At 50.9% G+C, this 20881-nt stretch overlaps 1 protein-coding gene across 15 annotated transcripts in view; it reads left to right on the top strand.

Annotated features, from left to right (window-relative positions):
* CNTN6 (contactin 6) overlaps positions 1 to 20881 on the top strand; it is a 470116-nt gene that overhangs the window by 294597 nt on the left and 154638 nt on the right. The gene's annotated exons all lie outside the window — the stretch shown is intronic.

Below are 20881 nucleotides of genomic sequence, written 5' to 3'. Positions count from 1 at the left end.
CCAGACCTTTGCAGACCCCATTTGTGTGTAATCCCGAGTACATCATCAGGCATTCAAAACCAGTTTCCTTCAGCAAGTACTGACGTTCTCTGATGAATTCACGGTAGCTCGAGCCGTGAGCCTTGCCTTCCTCACTGTCCCTGCACCCGTCTTTCAGTCTCAACCCTGCTGCTGCCAACATCTCTCACCGCCTCGGTCCCCCGGTCCCCACCATCACCTTCACTCTGACGCCCAGCCGGTCACAGACCGCTGCAAATGCTCTGCCCACCCCTGCAATGTCCCCAGCACCCGTTAGTTTCCCCTTCTCCTTAAAGTGATCCACAGAGAAGAGTGTCGTGACTTCACCTTTGCTGAGAACCAGGCCCCGTGTCTCTGAGTAGGTGCTCGTCTGCGCAGTGGCGGTGCATAGCACCTGCTCTCGGTGAAACCGAGCTCACACTGCCCAGTGCTCCATGTGAAGCAGGAGGCGGAGCCTGAGCTTTGCTGTTCCGTCAGTGCCCGCTGGTGCCTGGTGCTGTTGAGCGTCTTGTGCCTTGTTTCCCTGGGCTCGACAGCGGGCAGCGGTGCGCGGCTATCGCCTGCCTCTGCACTTGAGGAAGCTGAAAGGGACACACAGCAGTGCCCACAGGGCTGCACGTGGCAGCATTCGGGGTGGGAATCGAAGAACGGAATGAGCGTTCTGTGGAGTTGAAGACACGGCTTCCCGACACAGAATGGGTTGATGTGGCGGTTAGTGTTTTATTTAGTTAATTTGTTTGAGAAAGAATGCAAGACTTTATTTGGGGCCTTAGGAATTGTGACTTGGGAAATGGGCTCAGGGAGCTGCACATCAGAGGGCGGGGTGTAGTGAGCATACTGCAAAGCAGGTGTTGTATTGTGTAAACACTCCAGGTGGGATTGAGAACCGGAGCCATCTATCCAGGTGTGTGGCCCTTAGAAGTGAAGAAGCGTGCCTATGCTTAGTGAGATGTCCACCAAACCAGCATCCAGTAACTGCCTGGTGTTCACAGTGAATGCCCATGTAATTATTTCTTCAGATAGGACAAATATTCTTAGGGAGCAGCTTCTTTATAGAGTAAAATGCGCTTGAGGAGTAGTCGATTAGCAAATAAAGGAAAAATATTTAAGGATACATAAACTCAGTATACCGAGATCTACATTATGTTCCTTATAAAACATTCAAAATAGGTTTAAAAGTATTGAAATAAGCATATAAAATGCCTAGTAGTTTCTGTCTTCAGTATCAGTGGACCCTTTTGTATGCTCCACACCTGCGAAGTATAATCCATTGGGAGAGACTGCTGGAAACAGAGTACCTGCCGTGTGGGTGGGCAGGGAGTCGGGACACCACGCATTCCTGGGGGATTCCCTGACACCAGGAGAAGGGTCACGGATGTAAAATCACAAGTGAAGTGAGACAGGTGTAACTGGGGCAAACTGGATTCAATGTGCTCATTTCACTGATACATTATGCGAACCTTGAGAACACGTTCGCAGTTCTAAAGACGTCGTTTAAAATTGTAAATATCCGTGTTGGTCGTCAGTAGTGTGTAACTGCCCACCTCCGCACGTCAACACTTTAAAACAGCACCTCGTTGGATTTTAATAGATTCTCTCCTACTTTGTTTTTCTAGAAGCTTCTCTGAATGGAATCAGGGAACAGGGAGGCGGAGTGGGAGGTGAGAGTGACATCACTGTAGGCCTCCTAAGTCAGCTGCGCTGGATTTTGTGCAGTGTTTCCTAATGGTAGCGATTTTTGGCAGAAATTATGTTCTTATTTCCTTTTAAAAAATAAAGTGTCATTACAACTATTGTGAACTGAAATAGTGACCAGTTATTTTCTATGGAAAATTTCTGCTGCTCACACATGAGTTTGCCCGAGACACTTTAAATTCTGGTGCCAGAGCTTCACAGCCAGTGTTTTAGATTTACTTTGTTTACCTGTTCATTCAGATTCTTGAAGAAATCCAGGATACCTCAACAACTGAAACATGCATAAGTCACGGGTGTCGGCTCAGTGAATGTTCACAAGCTGAACCCACCCTGTGACACCAGGTTCAAGGCTGACTGTGGCCGGGTCCCCATTCTTTGCAGTCAGCGCTGATGCAGAAGGGTGACCCCTGCCCAAACGAGATTCAGAGCACGGCCACACAGCCCCGGGGGGAGCCCTTTCAGTCCCCGCCTCCAGTTCCAGGCACCCCAGTCGGTGTTCAGGACATTCGTGTGATTGTGTGAGTGTGTGATCTTTCGTGTGTGACTGTTTTGTTGACTCCACACCACCAGAGATGTGGAAGTGAAGAGACAGACAACCCAAGCTGAGTTGAGATTTGGTTCGCACTGTGTGGAATCTGCGGCACTATCCTAGACCTTCCACCCTTACCGTTTTTACCCATTGTCAGTATCTCCGAAATAATTAGCTGGGGTATGTGGAAGCTGCCTTGTAGCAGCATGGGAGAGCTGAGCGTTACTTTCAGGAATTTTGTAAGCAAGGTGTTCATCACAGTCATCATTAAACATTAAAACACATAAACCTACAGTGATATTGAAAAGTCAATGTGTTTAAAACTCGTTACTTCCAAGTTATTTTAGTACATCTCACTGTTAGGTTTTTGGGGTTGTTTACATCTGCTTGAGTCTGCATGGAGGAAGTGCTGAATTCTGGGGACTACTGTGCACCTTGCGAGTCCCCACCCTGTGCTGTCACGGGGTCAGCTCGGAGGCAGCCGCGCACATTGGCAGGTGTACAAGTGAGAGAAGGCTTCATTAGTGCCAGCGTGAGAGAGCCTTCAGTAATGAGCGCAGTTTTCTGAGGGTGAGAAATAGTTAAGGACTTGACCACATACCAGCTGCAGTAGCAGTGGGTTTACTGGACATGGCCAGTGGCCTGGAATGTAAGTGCAGCCTTCAGGTCGCGGGGAGCTGCAGGTTGGCTAGGGGTACCTGTGCTCAGTGAAGCTACACAAGTATCTCATTGAGAACCAATTGACTTCAACCAGGAGTTGTTTAACATTCTTAATAGCGGGCCACATATCCATTGCACTAGGAGTGATAATATGTGTATGCACACACACACATATATACATGTGTGCACAGTTGTTTTTCAGAGAACTGGTGGTTAAGAAATGTAATGCCACTCCGGCAACTTTTTACTTTGTAGTCATCTTTATTGGAGTTAGTATGAGATTTTTACATATTGCATGCAGAAGATAAGATAAAGAATTGGGGACCCAGATTAACTTACATTTTGAGATTTGGTTTACCTAACAAAATGAGTCTAAATTCAGAAACAAAGATTATAGGTTTTGATTGTTATTTTTTATCTCAGTCTGAAGATCTACATAATAGGTTACCAGAAAAATACCTAAAGAATTTCTCTATTCCCACATAATTAAAAATTAAACTTGGCTTTTCTAAGGTAGCGGCTCAACAGGTGCATCCTCACTTTGGTAGAAGCCGCACGGAAAAGATCTGGTGCGTGCAGACATAGAAACAGCCTCTGAGCAAAGAACAGAACCCTCCTCAAGTGTCCTGATGGCTTCTCAGCACTGAGCCGGGAACAGGGATAGACTGGACGTCACAAAGGCAGGGGTCTTGCTTTCCCTTGTGTGCGCACCGTTATTTGCATGCATGGGGGTTCTCCACAGCCCTGAGCATCAGGGCACACAGAGCTGCCCTGCCCCTGGGGACTGACCCAGCCAGGGCTGTCCCACAGGGGAGGCAGGGTTCAGCCCCTTTGCAGGCGTCAGGTTCAGATGGGACAGCTGGGGGAATGTGCTGCCCATGCACCAGTCACGGAGGTCGGTTTGTGCAGGTACAGCGTCTCTTAGTCAGGGCCCGTTGTCTGTCCTGTCCTGTCCTGCTCCCTTGGGCACGTGGCTGAGCTGAATCCCAGTCGTGGCTGCTGTCTGCTGCACCTATGTAATGGCCACCCTGCGCCTCCTTAGCTGCAGTGGACAGTCTGTTGAGTGATGGCGCCATGTGATGGGTTCCTGGGAGCTGGACCACGCCTTGCCTTGCAGGACGCATTTCCAGAGGCCAGGACCTGTGAGGATAGACAGCATAGGCGGTCCAGCTCTGCTGAATTCCACTTGTGCTCTGCAGGTCTGTCCAGTGGGTTGCACATTCTGTGCTTTCGCTTGTATTGTTACAGTCTGTACAGTCTAAACCACTCTGACTGAAAACCAATGAATGGAGCAGACCAGAGGAGCTAATGGAAAATAATCTATGTATGGGACGGCTCCTGCGTGTCATTCCCTGTCATCCCTTGGAGAAGTGGGGTTTGTCCCCCTCGTGGTCCCCTCCAGTTCTGACCTTCCATGCCATGAAGAGGAAGAGCAGTCACAGTTTTGCCCTTTTTTTTTTTTTTAGCAGTTCTGATAAAAGAGAGCTTTGTGAAGTTAGAGCTCCCTGTGGGACCCATCCAAGTGTTATTTATCCCTCTTCTGCGGTTCCTGTGGGTGATAACGAGTGGATTCTCACGTTGCTTTCACCAAACACTTGGAAGTGTTGCTCTGAAGTCGTGGCCGTGAGCAGATAGGAGCTGCTCACTGAATCCCATGCTGTCATCGAATGCCAGTGTCCTGGGGCGAGACTGTGCCACATGCCAGGCTTCAAAGCCTATTGATCAGGTTGCCTGACTGTAAGGTGGTCGATCAGCAGAAGCCGCGAGGTGCACAGACGCACCTCAGCAGCAAGCTCTTAGTGCAGGAAGCGCATGTTTCCCAGATGACATGAGGAGATGTCAACAGTCATCTGTAATCACTGTTTTTGGTTTGCACTGTTGCTTGTGTTTAGTAGAAAACTGATTAAAATCAGGAGAAATCTGCATCAGGAAACACGAAGAACTATTGGGGCTGCAGCCTTGGCTAAGCTGTAACTCCGTTTCCCCTACAGGAGCTCACCCAAAGGGGATTGTGAGTGAGTCACGGGGCTGAGCTGCACTGCGTTCTGCACGCTGACGTATCTGGGAGGGAGACGTCCATGTACCTGGCACTGCTGGCTACCAGTGAACCCAGGCCCACCCAGCATCACGGGCCACAGCCCACCCGTGTCCAGCACAGTTCATTCTGCCAGCTGGGATTGCATGTGTTCCAGAGGCCAAGGTGGGACCTGTCCATGTGCTCCAGGGACAAGGAGGGCTCGTTGGTCCTATCGCGGGGACCTTTCATGTCCCTCTCTGTGTGAAGCCCTCCCCGCCACCAGGTCCCCCCCCATGGCTTTTCTGTGCAGCTACACTGGATGATGCACAGCAGGTTTGCAGGAGGGCCACATGAGAGTTGGGCACGGCGGGCACGCGGGGCGGTGGTTTCCCTGCAGTGTGCAGTGGGGGGCTGAGAACACCTCTGGCACGTGCGCTGGGCGCCCAGCACATGGAGTGCTGTCTCTTCCCCTCTGCTGAGAAGCTCACTCCTGGGTCCATGCATTGCCTGGCAGCAGTTCCCAAGCTTATGGCCCAACTTTCTTTGTGCAATTTACTGTCTCCAAGCCAGGCTTGGCTATAGGTGCTCAATGCTACACACTAGCTGAGGGAGCAGTTTAAGTCATGGACAAAAATCGCCCATTGCCATGTGTTAGCTATGGGGCGTGTAATTGCACACGCAAATCTGCCCAGGTCCACATGTCAGCTAAATTAGCACACATGTGTGTTAACTCATGCACAAAGCCTGCTCAGTTTGTGCTGTCATGGTGCCGGAACAGGTAAAGCCGCTGCCTGTGGCACCAGCATCTCATGGATGCTGGTTGGAGTCCTGGCTGCTCTGCTTCCTGTCCAGTTCCGTGCACATGTGCTGGGAAAGCAGAGGAAGACGGCCTAAATCCTTGGGCCCCTGCACCCATGTGGGAGACCCAGAAGAAGCCCTGGGCTCCTGGCTTCCACCTGGCCAAGCCCTGGCCTTTGGGGCCATATGGGGAGTGAATCAGTGGATGGGAAATCTTTCTCTCTAATTGTGCCTTTCAAATATGTGAAATCTTAAAAAAAAAAAAAAAAAAAAAAAACCTCTTCACTGCCGTGTATTTTTTTTTTTTAATTTTTTTGACAGGCAGAATTAGACAGACAGAGACAGAGAGAAAGGTCTTCCTTTTTCCGTTAGTTCACTCCCCAAGTTTCCGCTATGGCCAGCGTGTTGTGGCTGGCACGCTGCGCCGATCCGAAGCCAGGAGCCAGGTGCTTCCTCCTGGTCTCCCATGCGGGTGCAGGGCCCAAGCACTTGGACCATCCTCCACTGCCTTCCCGGGCCACAGCAGAGAGCTGGACTGGAAGAGGAGCAACCGGGACAGAATCCGGTGCCCCGACCGGGACTAGAACCCTGTGTGCCGGCACCGCAGGCAGAGGATTAGCCTAGTGAGCCACGGCGCTGGCCCACTGCCGTGTATTAATAAGGTGTCTGCTAACTCATGCACGAAACTTGCCCAGTGCATACGTTAGGTCAGGAGTGTGTCCAGTCGTGCTAAGTTTCTGTCACCATGCATACAGAAGCTGCCCAGTGTCAAACGTTAGCTCAGGGATGTGTTAACTCATAAAAATTAAGGATGAGGGTGCTTCCCATCACTGCACCTCTGGGATCACTCACTTCCTGAGGAGGGGGCGTTTATCCTAGTGGATGGAATGCCCCTCTCTGACGTCTGACGGCGGGTACCTGCTGTTCAGGTGCCTGCCCTCTGCTCACGCACACCCTGGGAGGCAGCACGTGATGGCGCAGTTACCTGCGGCCCTGCCACCAACGTGGGAGACCTGGTCTGGGCTCCCAGCTTGGACTTGATCCTGGTCCAGCCTGATGGTAGCAGGCGTTTGAGAGTGAACCAGTGTAGCAAAGCTGTGTGTGTGTCTGCCTTTCACATAAACAGTCTTTAAACAATTAGAAACAAACAGAGGTACAGGTTTCTGAATCGGTTTTAAAGGGATCGCAGCAAGTTAACTGGGTGGAGGTGTCGCAGGGCATTTGGGGAGAATGCCTGATGAGTGGAGACCGAATTCCCACCTGTGGACCCCGAAGGGCTGCTGTGGCCAGGATGGGGAGTGACTGAGAAGTGTGGCCTGAGAGGACGTTGGGGTCAGAACATGCTGGGCATTGTGGCCTTGGGACCAAGTCAGGATGTAATTCTCAATGCCAGGAGTGTGTGGAATGGTTTCTTATGTTTAGCCCAGTAGGCATCCAGATGGAATTTAGAGATTTCTGAATCTTTAATCCAGGAGACAATACTGTGAATGGGAGGTGCCAGCTGACCAAGGGCAGGGGTCTGTGCTGGACAGACACAGCTCCTGGTCTGTCCACATCCAACTCCAGGCTGCAGAGCTTATGAGCTGAGCAGGATTTCAGCTCTTGAGGGATGCTGCACATGGTATGACAATGGCTAACTTTCTTTACCATAACTGTGTTGAACACGAGACTAGAAATTGTGTAAATAGGCTGGAAGGTCAGGTGTCAGAGCTAAATTGGAACAGTAATTATGAACAGTGAAATTCAGTGTGCTTTCTATCCTGCTTTTTATTTATTTTTAAGATTTCTTTATTTGAAAGAGTTACAGAGAGGGAGAGACAGAGATTTTCTATCCACTGGTTCACTTCCTAGATGGCTGCAAGGCCAGGGCTGGACCAGGCCAGAGGCAGGAGGTTCGTCGGGGTTTCCAAGGGGCCCAGACACCTGGGGCGGCATCTGCCGCTTTCCCAGGCCATTAGCAAGGAGCAGAATCAGAAGTGGGACAGCCAGGACACCAGCTGATGCCCATGTCGGGTGGCGGCATCGCGGGCAGTGGCTTTTCCAGCTGTGCCAGAACGCTGTTCTCTTTCTCCTGTTGTTTTTATGCTTGTAGATTTTCTAAGTAGATTTTAAAATTATTTTTAAAGCAAACATTTTTACAAGTTGCCCTGAGCAGTGGAGGTGTTTCTTCAACATACTGAAATGCTAACTGGTGCCCACTCATCCTTATTCCAGTGAAGTGACTCCTCAGCTCATCCACACTCCTCCTCATTGTATAGAACTGGCGCAACGCCTGAACCACACTCTCCCTTATTCCGTAAGAGTGATCTGGTAGCTGTCCCACACTGCCTCTGTGCCGTAGATGTGGGTCATTCTGAACTGGCCCCCAGCAGCAACCCGGGGATCTGCTACAGTAAATCATCACACACCAAGTTCTCTGTGCATTTTCTTTCAATGACCCAATTACGTGTGCAGCCCAAATCATGCCTGTGCTAAGTTTTATCCAGAAAGGGGCTCGTTTAATATTCTTTTCCGCTTACACTGCTCAAAGTTCCTTAATTTCATGATTGCTAATAATCATTAAAAACACGATAAGACCTGCAGTCAGTGCTCAAACTGGGTCTGGATCCCAGGTGTCTGTTTAAATCGCCTGCCTCTTTGGGGGAAAATGCCTGCTCTCTGGAAACCATTTTTTTCTGTCTTCTAATTAACCTCTGATATTTGGGCATTTGCACAGGGCACAGTGCAGTATTTCAACCCAGATGTACAGCAAAATAGAATCAAATCAGATAATTATCATTTTCGGGAGCTCTTGACTTCACGAATTTGATATCCCAGGAGATAGATTGAGAATCCAGCAAAAATAAGGACACTCAGTGTAGACCATGAGACACGGGCACAGGCACACCCTCTCTGTGGTGGAGCTTGTCTGAGCCGGTCAGCAAAGGAACACCAAGTGCCAGACAGTGTCCAAAACCAGAAGCAAAGCTCAGCACCCTGGAGTCTGAGCGCTTCCTGTGCCCTTGCTCCCGCCCCCGCCGCTGCCCCTGCCCCCTGCCCCCTGCCCATGTCCTGTTCTCTCTGGTGACAGTGCAAAGTTTAACTTCGTAATTTTGACAATACCCTATCTGTAAGCGAGGGTTTGCTGTCTCAGCACTGATGATCCTATTAGCAGCCCTGTTCTTTGCTGGGTGGGGCTCTGCCCAGGTCATGACAAATAAGAAATGAGTGCACGGACAGCCCTCGTGCCCCCGGGAGTGACTGCTGGGCACCCCTGATGAAAGAACTCTGGTTCTGACCACCGACCAGGTCCACTCTGCTTCCACTGGGGCCAAGCATCCACTGCTCCCTGTGTGGACCAGCTGTGGCCCTGGGGTTCTGTAGCCTGGGCACCCCGGGAACTTCCCCATCAGCCTGCACCCAGCGCTCCAGGCAGCGTGACCACGCACACTCCGTCCTCCCACCTGCCCGCCGCGGACCTGCTTTCTCAGAGGTGCTCTCTGTGAGCCTCTGCTCACTCTTCTTTAACTCTCTCGAAGTCTGAAAACAGCAGGGTCATGTTGCCATCTGCGGATGCTGCTGCTCAGGAAGAAGTAGAATTGAAACAGACCTCTAACATTAAAGCAGTACACGAAGAAGGCAGCCGGGAGCTACCCGGGCCTGTGTCCCTGCTGTGTGCCAGCAGAAATCGCCCAGCTGAGGCAGGGGAGACGCAGTTCCTCAACTGTCCACCTGCAGCCCACCTTGGGGCCCATTTTCCTAACAGCGCACAGGAGTTCTTGTATTAACAGATCTGTACGTGTGTGTGCATCTCACAGCTGAATCTGAAAGATCATTTTCATGCTGGAATCCTGAGTGAGCAGTATCCCTGCGAGTCACAGGACGGTCGGATCTTCAGGAAGCAGCCTCTGTGCACAGGGGCGTGAAGGCCTGTCTGCATGCAGGCCTGTCCTGAGGTGAGCTCTCTCTGACCGCTGGCCTCTCCTGAGTGAGTGCCAGGCTCGCTTGGCCATTCATCATTATCTCACCTAACGTATGCCTCTACCTCCTGAAAGATCTCTCTCCAGGAAGGGCCAAGTCCAGGCCATGGTCTCTGCTTTCAAAATCCAGATGGAACTCGGCCCTGTTTTATCACGGCCGTACTCCGTGCCACTGCCCGCCTAACTGCCTGTCCGCCAGCGGTGCTCCCTCTCTTCCAGCTTCCCTGCCAGCTCTGAGCTCGCAGGCAGCCCCAGGAGGGAGCACTGGCAAGGACCACGTTCTCCGCCCCGTCCTCGATCCTTCTGGCGTCTCCTGGTATTCCCAGTGGTTGTGCATCCCTCCCTCTTCCTTCTTGGCAGTGGGATGGCGTTGGTCTGTTCTGGCCTCCTCTCTGGCTTCTTCACTGGAAACCAGCCTTGATGCTAAGTGCCCTCGACTCACGTGGCAGATAGTACAGACTGCAGATGAAGAGAGCTGTTTATGGGGCACTATTACAGCTGCCCGTTGTCACGTGGCCCGTGTGTGACAGCCAGCCAATGTTAACATGGTCAGTGAATGTGGCAGAGCTGAGCTTAAACCCAGAGCTGTCCAGTCCCAGGGCCCAAGGGGTTCCACTTTATCACAGCTCTCACTAGTATCTGTTGGGATTCTCTTGTCTTGCCTGGACGTCTTCATTTTCTTTTGTGGTGGACATAATCAGTGCACTTCTAGGATGCTCAGGGATGTGGATATTGGGTTATGAGTAAAGGGGTCTCTGAAATTGTCCATTTGCTGTAGGAGGAACCAGAAATTAGCCAACTAGAAGAAATCTGATCTCAGCTAGGCCGCTGCTTGTTCTCTGACCCCAGAAAGGACACATAGCTTGCTAGATTTCAGTTTCTTTATTTGTAAGTCGGTGGGGTTAGAATTATGAATTTTTAAAAGATTTTTTGTTTATTTGAGGGTGGAGCTATGGACAGAGAGAGAGACAGAGAGGTCTTCCATCCCCTGGTTCAGTACTCCCCAAATGGCCACAGCAGCCGGAGCTGGGGCAGTCTGAAGCCAGGAGCTTCTTCCAGGTCTCCCACGTGGTACAGGGGCCCAGGGACTTGGGCCATCTTCCACTGTTTTCCCAGGCCATAGCAGAGAGCTGGATTGGAAGAGGAGCAGCCGGGACATGAGCAGGCGCTCATATGGGATGCCGGGACCACAGGAGGAGGCTTAGCCCACTACACCACAGCACTAGCCCCTTATTGTGGATTCTTAATTCCTTTCTGACTCTGACATTCTATGGTTTCCTAAAGCAGAAGGTATTTCTGCCTCACAAAGGGCACACAAAATACGCTGGAAAAAACACCAGGATTCAGGATTTCCAAATCCACTGCCACTTAGCATCGTGCTCCTTCCGGTATCTCCGTTCTGCATCTCCCTAGAGACTCGAGTGCTTACGTAATTTAACTCAGTCCTTATGAAATGGGTCTCTGCAGATCTCTGCTGGAGGCATTTCTCGATACCCGCACCATACGTTCAATTTCACACAAGTTACAGAAGTTATTTTTTCCTGTTCATTTAGCGACAGCCAGAGGTAAAGCTCGCACATCCGCACATCTCTTGAGTGCCCTGATTCGCTGATCGCCCTGGAGCCTGTGGAGTGCCCTCTGCGACACAGGGAAGAAGGTTTCCCTAATGACCCAGGCGTGAGGGAGGTGTCTTCCGGCTGAGCCTTCTCACACGTGGTGGCACGGACTCCCCTCCAGACGGCAGTGGTTCAGCAACCTCGTGGAGCTGCGCAGGTTGGCTGTTCCCCATCAGGTCTCCTGCCGTGGGCAATGGGGATGACAGCCTCTGAGTCTCTCCCTGTCCCTCGGCATAGACTGTGGTAGGAAATACAGTCAGAAACCATTGGCGCAGACTTCGGTGACACCGACCTCGTGAAACTCCAGTCATCTGCCCAGCAGTAACAATTAGCCACATGCCTTGCTGTCATTCGCTTCTGCATCCCTGGTGCCTAAGCCCGTGAGGGGCTCACAGAAGGCACCCAGTGACTCACCCTGAATCATGCAGAGGGCGGCACCCAGGAGCGATTCCAGAGGGCTTCCACGAGCCGTTAAAGACACCTCATTCTGTCCAAGGCTGTACATTTCACTCAAGAATTTCTAACAGGAAGAGGGAGGCAGGATGGGCAGAGGCGCAAAGGCAAATCAGATCTGTGTTGGAAAGAGAGCTTCGGCTCTTCGTGGCTGCGTGGTCTGAATGCGCGAGGTAAGAGTTAAAAGGCAGCCACGGCAATCAAGGCAAAAAATCATAGTTTGACGTAGGGGTCTGGCTGGTTGGAGCATTCATGCTACTTGAGTAGATTTGGGATGTAACAAGAACTGAACGTTGGGCTTCAGCAGTTTCGTCAGTGGCGGCATTTCTGAAATAGAAAAGGAGAACCAGGCCTGAGTTAGAGCGTGAGCTCCTTCTTCCACGTGTGCATCTGAGGTGGCTTCGCCTTTGTGTAACTGCCCTGTGGCGCAGGAAGAGTCCACGTGGGTGGTCACGGAGAATGTGGGACCCGCCTTGTCCTGGGTGTGACTGAAGCAACACAGAGGGCGCTGTGGTGGGAGCTGAGGCACTCTGGCGTATGCTGGTGCGGAGAGTAGCATGCAGGGGTGGAGGAGGAGGGAAAGCACAGCCGACAGCTCGCAGACCGGGAGGGGTCTGTGGTGATGGGTCAGCCGGGTAGAGGGCGAATCTGAAACCGTCCGGATGAGTGGTGTTTGGGAGAGAAGGTAAGAAGCCTTGTGGGAAGCCTAGTTCCTGTCCCTCCCCCAACTCCAGCTTCCTTTCAATGTGAACCCTGGCAGGCAGGAAGTGATGGCTGAAGTACTTGCTCTCTGGCTCCCACATGGCAAACCTGCAGAGCTGCTGGCTCCGAGCTGCGCACTGGCCTGACTCTAGCTGCTGGAGGCATTTGGAGGGGTGAATAAGTAGGCAGTAGACCTCTGTCTCTTCATGTCTGTCCGCTCTTCACATAAATAAAACAATGAAAAAGTCTATAGTTGTGATGCCATCCTGTGTGACCTTCACTGTGTCTTGTCTCCAAGGAGAAGTAAAACCAAACTTAATGGCCAGAAATGCAGACACAGGGGCAGTGAGTGTGGGTGGGAATTAAAATGCTGGTGATGCATCAGGGAATGAAGTGTACTACACACAGCTTCAAATGGTCACCACAGATTATTTCCTAATGACAAACGCAGAAAGAGACCCACGTAATGAAAAGATCCGTGCGTTCCACGGTAACCGAGCAGTCAAACTGTGCGTCACTCACAGGGTCCCCTCGCTGAGGTGCAGGAGAGCGGTGTCACATGACTGCTGTCATGTTGTTTGCCGCGATGTTTCTCCTGAGCCTGACTGGAGGAAGCAACCATGGAGCTCAGCGTGGGGAGCGTCCCCCTGGCCTGTGCTATCCTGGATGCCATGGTGGCGCAGGTCACGTATGAGAGAGCTGTCCTCGGTTGAGACAAACCAGACATCACAGTGCAAGGACCATCAGATTTCCATATTGAAAAACCGAATCAGAGATACAAGATTGTGGACTCTCACTTGGACCAATCTGGCGATGACACGAGGTGTCTTCCTGTTCTCTTCCTTGTGTGTGTGTGGAGGACGCCCGCAGCCACCTTCAGAGGCCTCACCGTGCACTCCATTCTTGGAACGCTCACTTTTTTCTGCCTAAGGAACTTTTAAAATACTTAGTTTAGTACCAGTCTGCTGACAGTGGAGATGTGTTTGTCTGAGAAAAGTCTCCATTCTCTCTCTTTGAAAGCTGTTTTCACCAGGCTTAGACTTGGGGCTGGACGGGCGTTTCTCGGGCCGCTCCTCAGAGCCGTAGCCGCGTCCCTTCCGTGTTGGGAAGGGGCAATGTTTGTAATGGTTTTTTTTTTTTTTCTGATGCCTCGGTCATTTTTCTTTGTTTATCATTAAGATTCTCTGCTTGTGTTGGTTTTTCAGTCTGAATATATCTTACCTGAGTGTTTTAAACTCTGGTTGATATTCTCTAAGTTTTCTGGATCTTTGATTTTGTGGCTTTCATTAATTTAAAAAAAGAAAGTTGGTTCTTTCTGTTGCTTCTTCCTTCTTAGTGTCCTCCGGGAGTGCCGGTACACACGCGTAACAGCGTAGCCTCTCAGAGCTCCTGGATTTTCTGCCCTGCCCTGTCCAGCTGCTTCTCCCTTGGTGGGTGGTTTAGGGAGCTGTAGCGGCTCCTGTCCTTTCCTGGGCACGCCACGTGTGCTGGTGAGATATTGGAAGGCCGTCTCCATCCCTGGGACTGCATTTCTCACCTCTGACAAGCCTGTGTTTTCTGTCTGTCTGCTGAATTATGCTTGCTCCTGCTGCTGTGTTTTCTAGAAGAGCTTACTGTGTTGCTGTGGTTATTTGACATTGTCTGTGTGACAGTGTGTGCACCTGGGTCCTGTCTGACTCTGGTTCTGTGGCTTGCTGTGTGTCTTAGTGGTGTTTCTGCTCCTTTCCTGTGTTCTGTAACTTTGGGCAGATGTCGGATGCCTTGTATTCCACAGTAGTTGCTTGCTTAGAGAGTTGGAATCAGTTTGGTCAAGATGTGTGCAGGGTCTGGGATTTGCTGTTCATCATGCCTGCCCCGGCCTCAACCTCCCTTGGTGATCCTTGTGTTGACGGTGAGCAGGTATTTTCTTCCCACTTCACCCTAAACAGAGTCTCTACCCACTGGCTTTTGCAACCCCCAAAGCTGTATTCCAATACTCCACGTTACTGCAGCATTTTCAGCCTGGAGATTCGGTGCTGGGAGCAGCATTGTGTTCTGGCAGATGCTGTGTCCGCAGTTCAGGATGTGGCTGCCTGGTGTCCCTGTGTGCCCTCCCTGTGCTTTTGTGGGAACGGGGTCCAGACCGGCTTTCTCCAGCATCAGGGCCGCTCATCGTGCCCTCCAGAGCTTCCCCTGCAGATTCAAGCACCTTCCAGGGAGAAGTGGAGCAGGGAGGGGGCGTGGCAGCAGGTCTCCAGCCGTTTCTGGTGTGGCTACCATTCTGCTGTCCTTGTCTCCTAGAGTGAAGATCCCCTCACAGCCACTTTTTTGTGGAATTTGGGTGAGATCCGAGGGGAGAGCTTGTAACTGGGAGAAAACTTCCTTTGTGTCTCTGGTCCCCAGGGTCCGTGTGGGGAGACTCCCTGGGTGAGCCCCCGCTGGTTTTGTGCCTGCAACCCAGTGGACCGAACTCCTCCTTTCCCAGTGGGCCACCAGGTGAGTCCCTGCAGGCTTCCATCCCCCCTCACACACACCTCCTCTCTTTAGTTCAGTATTCGTTGGTAGGAAAAGTAGTGCATTTATAGTCTGTCCACCTCTTTTATTTGTGTTTGTGCATCCCAGGCAAAAACTGGAATTCTCTGCACCTCACTTTTAAATAGTTCAGCAGACAAACAAACAAACAAACAAAAAAACAAGAAATAAAGAGAACTACAGAGGGAGACAGTAAAAGATAAAGATGGCAAAATGTGTGTGTTCATGACACTTTCTGTTTCTGTGTCAGAACACAGACAGCGCCCCCTAGTGCCTTAAGCATCACTGCTGTGTAGCCTGTTGAGGGGCAATATTGGTTTATTATTAGTTCCAGCCAAGATGAGTGAGTCACTTCTTTTTCCTTTCTAGTTTGACATAGTCGCTCTAAGATATTACTGCTGCTGATTCTGTTTTAAAAACCCAAGTTTACTAAATATGCTACCCAGTCACCTCTAATCAGTGTTTCACTCACGGGTTGGAATTAGAAGGGGCTGGCGCCGTGGCTCACTAGGCTAATCCTCCGCCTTGCGGCGCCAGCACACCGGGTTCTAGTCCCGGTCGGGGCGCTGGATTCTGTCCCGGTTGCCCCTCTTCCAGGCCAGCTCTCTGCTGTGGCCAGGGAGTGCAGTGGAGGATGGCCCAGGTGCTTGGGCCCTGCACCCCATGAGAGACCAGGAGAAGCACCTGGCTCCTGGCTTCGGATCAACGCGGTGCGCCGGCCGCAGTGGCCATTGGAGGGTGAATCAACGGCAAAGAAAGACCTTTCTCTCTGTCTCTCTCTCTCTCACTGTCCACTCTGCCTGTCAAAAAAAAAAAAAAAAAAAAAAAAAAAAAAAAAAGGAAAAAAAAAGGAATTAGAAGGAAACTGCGCGCCTGCAGGCTTTGTTTTACAGACGTTGACAGAGGCTTCCGCGTCCAGGTGTTTGTGGAGACACTGGAGACACAGTAGCTCCTGCAGCTCTGTTTTCACTTCGCCCTGGCGAGCTCGTGCCGACTCAGCCTCGGTCTCCATGTCCGAGGGCATCCCTGAGCATGATGGTCCCGGGAACACGCTGAAGTACTTGACAATCATAGCAGATCACCCCAATGTGTGTTGTGAAGGTTCCATCTCTCTGCCTGTTAGAGTTGTTGACGTCTTCCCGGGTCGCTGGCCTTTGTGTCTCGGTTTTATTCTAGCTGCTTACAGCGTTACAGCTCTTTACAGCTTCACGTTGCTCAAAGCCACGCATTCCAGGAGAAGGCCTCTGCCTAATCCGACCCTATTCCCTCTCATCTGGGCGTCTCGGGCTTTGCACGCGTTTTAATTCCCGTCCATTACTGATGAGGTGGCTGAAGGTGACCCGCTGTTCTCCAGAGAGGGAGAATGAGTGAGGCAGGCTCCCCCACCCCTCACTCAGCAGCATCCGCAGGAGGGAGTCTCGGCTTCTCTTGCGTGGAGGTTATCTCACGGGATCTGACTGCTCAGGGGCTGTGAAGATATGCACGTTGTCCAGTTGGTAATCCAAATCCTAGCTTTTTGACATTTCATATTTTTTACAGAAAATTGAATAGCCAAAGTTTTTGCAATAAAAGAGTATGGTCTCTGCTTTTGTTTTGTGTTTTGGGCTCTGTGCAGGCACCTCTGTGTTAGGAGTACAAAGTGAGCCATACATACTTCATACATACATGCGTACTTCCACACGCTTGTGTGCGCGTGCGTGTCCAGGGGTCCCTGCGTGCAGGTGGAATTTGCAAGGTTACTTAGTTCTAGCTGCTTTGTGTGTGGTGCATGAGAGCCCTGTCTTTGTGACTTGTTTGTGTCATGTTAATGACTCATGGCTTGAACAGCTAGATGATTCATGGTGTGAAACACGGATATTTGAGCTCATTTTATTCTGCTCAGGCTTATTTTTTTATTAAGAGACCAAACAATAATGGCATTTACAAAAAGCTGCTTAACAGAATATTTGATGAGTCTCTGTTCTGCACACCCATACCTTTCCACATACCCCACCGTGATGCCTTCTCCCCACCCCAGAGCCCACTGCCCTGTCTGCTCTGCAGTCAGCCCCAGCATCTCCCTTCCTGTCGTCCAGGCACTGTGCTTTTGTCTTCTGAAATCTACTTTCAAAACTTTATACTTTCTAGACACTCAGTGTGTACTGAACAAGTTGAAGGCACTGCTTTTTAAAGTACTTATTTTTATTTATTTGAAAAACAGAAAGAGATTTTTCCATCAGTGGTTCCCACTCCCAAATGCCCATGACAGCTGGCCCTGGGCCTAGTAAAGCCAAGAGCTGGGAACTCAAGCCATGTCTCTCACGTGGGCATCAGGAACACAAGTACCTAAACCGTCACGTACTGCCTGCCGGGGCATGCTTCATAGGACACTGGAAAGAACAGAGCCAGGACTCTAATCCGGGCACTCTGCCGTGGCACGCGGGTCCCACGCAGCGTCTTAACTGCTGTGCCGAAACCTGCCGCTCGAGAGATCCTGTGTTCCTCTCCTCCACTGGTGTTTCCTCACCTGCTCCCAGAACTCTTCCATACAAGGAACAGCCCACCGGTGGTTCTGCCTCCACGTCCCCGAGGGAGAAATGGCTCCAGTGGCGAGTCTGGCGTGGGCTGAATCTTCCCATCTCCTACCAGGTTGAGTCAATGGTGAGCAACGTCCTTCCCCAGTTTGCACAGAGCTGCTGTGGTGCCCTGACTCCCACACATGGGGTTCCTGAGTGCTAGAGGAGTGAGCTGCGGAGGTCAGGGGTGCTGTTGGGGAGCTGTGGGGGGGTGGGGGTTCTAGCTCACTGAGAGCCTGTCTGGTTGAATGTAACTGACTCAGAGCAGTGTGATCATCTGGTGCTAGGACAGCACCTGCGAGTATCAAACACAGTGTTAATTATTCTGGATTAAACACAGGCAGGCATTTGCTCCATGTTCTTGCCATTTTCTCTAGTTTTCCTGTTTTAATTTAAGAAGTGTGACTATTTGGGAAGTGTGCATGTATTTATTTCATGTCTCATACATCTTCTATGGGTAAAAGAACAGAAAACTGATGAAACATGTCTGCATGCTTGTGGCATAGAGTCGTATTTCAGGTCCAGCTGTAAAAGTGTGATCCATTTTGCATGTTTATCACATATGTGCGTATATTTTTTCTTGCATTCATATTAGTATTGCATGGACAATTTGATGTCTTTGTTTTAATAGTAATTCTAGAGAGAACTGCTCTGTATCTTCTCAAGAGGTACAACTGCAAACCAACGTGATGTGAATCTAAGCTGAATGCATAGAATCTGTGGTATCAAACAATTATTTTTGTTTGACTTGTGTTGTCACCTAAACATACAAAAGGACATGTGCAGTGTTCACGTGCATGGCCTCTTTGAGTCCGTCCTGCATGAGCTAATGATGTGGTGTTTTATTTTTTAAAAGATTTATTCATTTATTTGACAAGGCAGAGTTACAGAGAGGCAGATCCAGAGAGAGAGAGAGAGAGAGATAGAGATTGATTGATTGATTGATCAATCTCCCATCCACTGCTTCATTCCCCAAATGGCCATGATGGCCGGAGCTGCACCAATCTGAAGCCAGGAGCCGGGAGCCTCCTCCGGGTCTCCCACAGGCATGCAGGGGCCAAAGAGTTGGGCATCTTCTGTTTTCCCAGACGATAGCATAGAGCTGGATCAGAAGTGGAACAGCCGGGACTCTAACTGGCGCTCATATGGGATGCTGGCACCACAGGTGGCGGCTTTACCCGCTGCATCACAACATTGGCCCCTGTGGTTTTTTAAAAGGCCAAGATGAAGTCTGCTGTAAAAGAGCCACAGAACTTTGAAAGCAACATATGTTGCTAACTTCACAGTGAAATTGACTGCTTTCAGAGAGACAGAATTCGCAGTAATATCAAGATTGTCTTCAGAACATGAATGTGGTGAAATAAATATCGGAGTCAAATCAAAGCTACCTGTGAGTGTGAAAATATCATTTGACAAATTCTTCCCTTGAAAGACAATGCATTTATTCAAATAAATACTGAACTTTATATTATTGATTATCAACTTTTTAAAAAAGATTTTTTAATGGCAGAATGACAGAGAGGGACACACACACACACACACACACACACAGAATAAGAGAGAGGGAGAGAGATACTGAGATTGATTTTCCATCACCGGTTCACTCTCCAAAACTCCAGCCAGATTTGGGCCAGGCTGAAGCCAGGAGCCAGAAATTCCATCTTGGTCTTCCCGCTGGGGGGCAGGGGCCCTGGTGCTGGGGCCACCTTCCACTGCCTTCCCAGCTGCATTTCCCTTACTTGTGCAAGGAGGGGGCTTCTTGGATTCAGAACTGTTGTCTGAGCCAGCGTGTGGATTTTGCGTTGCTGCCTGCTGACATCACCACAGACAGGGAGACGTAAAGCACATGTCTAGCACGTCACCATTTCTGGGCTCCTTGGGCTGAGCACAGCCGCACTGGGTCCCGTGCTTCGGTGTCTGGCTGGCTTTTCATCTGAAGACTGCACTGGGAGGGCTCTTCTTTCAAACCAATGTGGTCCTTGGCGGAGCTCAGGCCCCTGAGGGTTGTGGGGTGAGACATCCAGCTCCTCGCTGCTGCTTCTGGGCGTGTCTGCTGCACTGTGCTTGTTTCATTGTAGTGTGAGGCTCAGGGTGAGAGGCAGCCATCAGGAAGGTGCAGTTTCCCCAAACAGGTTGTGGAGGTGATGGCCAGCTGTGGTCCGAGCGTGCACCCCAAAGTCCGTGTGTTGGAAGCTTGGTCCCCAGTGCACTGGTGTTGGGGGGTGGGGAGGAGTCAATGCCTTAATCAAGGACGGGTTTGTTGTCGGAGCCACTGTGGTCCTGGTTCCCTGGCCGGGGGACGCCTTCACACAGGAAAGGGGTTCTGTGTATAAAAGGTTAGGACTGAGGGCGAAACTGCAGTAAGAAGTGACTGTGTCTGCCAGCAGCACAGAGAGGCCGGTGGCCATTAGAGAGAGAAGAACACGTGACCTGCTGTTTTCTCCACCATTCCTTCGCAAGCTCCCAGGCAGGGAAGACGTAAGCAGGCAACGCCACCACGGTGAACCCTAACCATAGGAGAACGCCACAGCCCTCACGGGTAGAAAGTCTGTTTACAGAGCTGACTGGGTCTGAGCGAATGTTTCACTCCAAAGAAGGAGCCTCCCCCCATCCCTGAAGCACCACACACGAGCTACTGGCAAGATGCTGTTCAATCGCACCTGCCGGGGGAGTAAGCACCCGTTCAGTACCAGAGCCTCTGTGGAGACAACAAGGGCAGAGGGCAGTCCTCTGCCTGGGTGGGAGCTCTGGGCACAAGCCCTGGGGCTCCTCTACTTCCTCTGTGCCATGTGGGAAAGTCTCACTAGCTCCTGGGGCTAGTTGCCAGCAGCAGCCCATGTGTAATCCCAGACGTTGGAAGCCCCTCTGTGGCTCTTAGGGCCCAGGGCACAAGCCCAGGCCTCAGCCTTGCATGCCCTCCAGTAACGGGAAGCAGGCCCTCTGCACCTTGCAACTCTGGGGATGTTTGTGCAGCTGCTGTATCTTGGGGTAACTTGTACCCTTCTGTGGGATCTTGCAGGCCCCACCTATATTCCTCTGCTTTAAGTGGCTGATTGGGAAGGTTCTGTTCCCATATTCCGCCAGGGTCCTTATCCCTAGCATCACACAGGCATGTCTGTCACCAGGTGAGACAGCCTCCTCTGGGTCCCACAGCGTCAGAAATACGACTTCAGACATCATGAACGCCAGTGTGATGATGCTTAATTCCCGAGAGCTAAAGGCACACACCTGTGAAAGCTCACGCCGCTTCACGGTGGTATTACCACGTCCAGAACTGTGGTGCGTGGACAGCTCTGGCACTTGCAGGCACTGGCAGCACTGATGACTGCTGAGTAAGTCATTCAGAGTCTGCACCTCTGGGCTCACAA

Source organism: Oryctolagus cuniculus, chromosome 10 (assembly GCF_964237555.1).
Source record: "Oryctolagus cuniculus chromosome 10, mOryCun1.1, whole genome shotgun sequence".
NCBI classification, from domain to species: domain Eukaryota; kingdom Metazoa; phylum Chordata; class Mammalia; order Lagomorpha; family Leporidae; genus Oryctolagus; species Oryctolagus cuniculus.
This window is presented reverse-complemented; position numbering and strand designations above follow the sequence as displayed.